Genomic DNA, 273 nt, shown 5'->3' on the forward strand with positions numbered 1-273 from the left:
TAAATGTTTTTTTTTTTTTTATCTAAATGTTGAAAAAAATATCCTGAAATCATGATAGAGTAACAATAATCGTTGTCGAGCAGAACAAGCACAGAATTACAACTACACTGCTACTGTAAAGTACTGTTTCCTTTTCTTCTTTAAAGATCGGTGCTCTGTGTTTCAGGCGTCCTGTGTGAAGAGTTTATGGTCACTTTGCCGAAGACTATAGAGGTTCTGAAAGGATCCTGTGTGACCATCCCCTGCTCCTTTGAGATACCGAGAAGATTTCAA

The sequence above is a fragment of the Seriola lalandi genome, unplaced genomic scaffold (genome assembly GCF_002814215.2).
Source record: "Seriola lalandi dorsalis isolate HSWRI2012SDOR001 ecotype SW California unplaced genomic scaffold, Sedor1 jcf7180002054287, whole genome shotgun sequence".
Classification (NCBI taxonomy): Eukaryota; Metazoa; Chordata; class Actinopteri; order Carangiformes; family Carangidae; genus Seriola; species Seriola lalandi.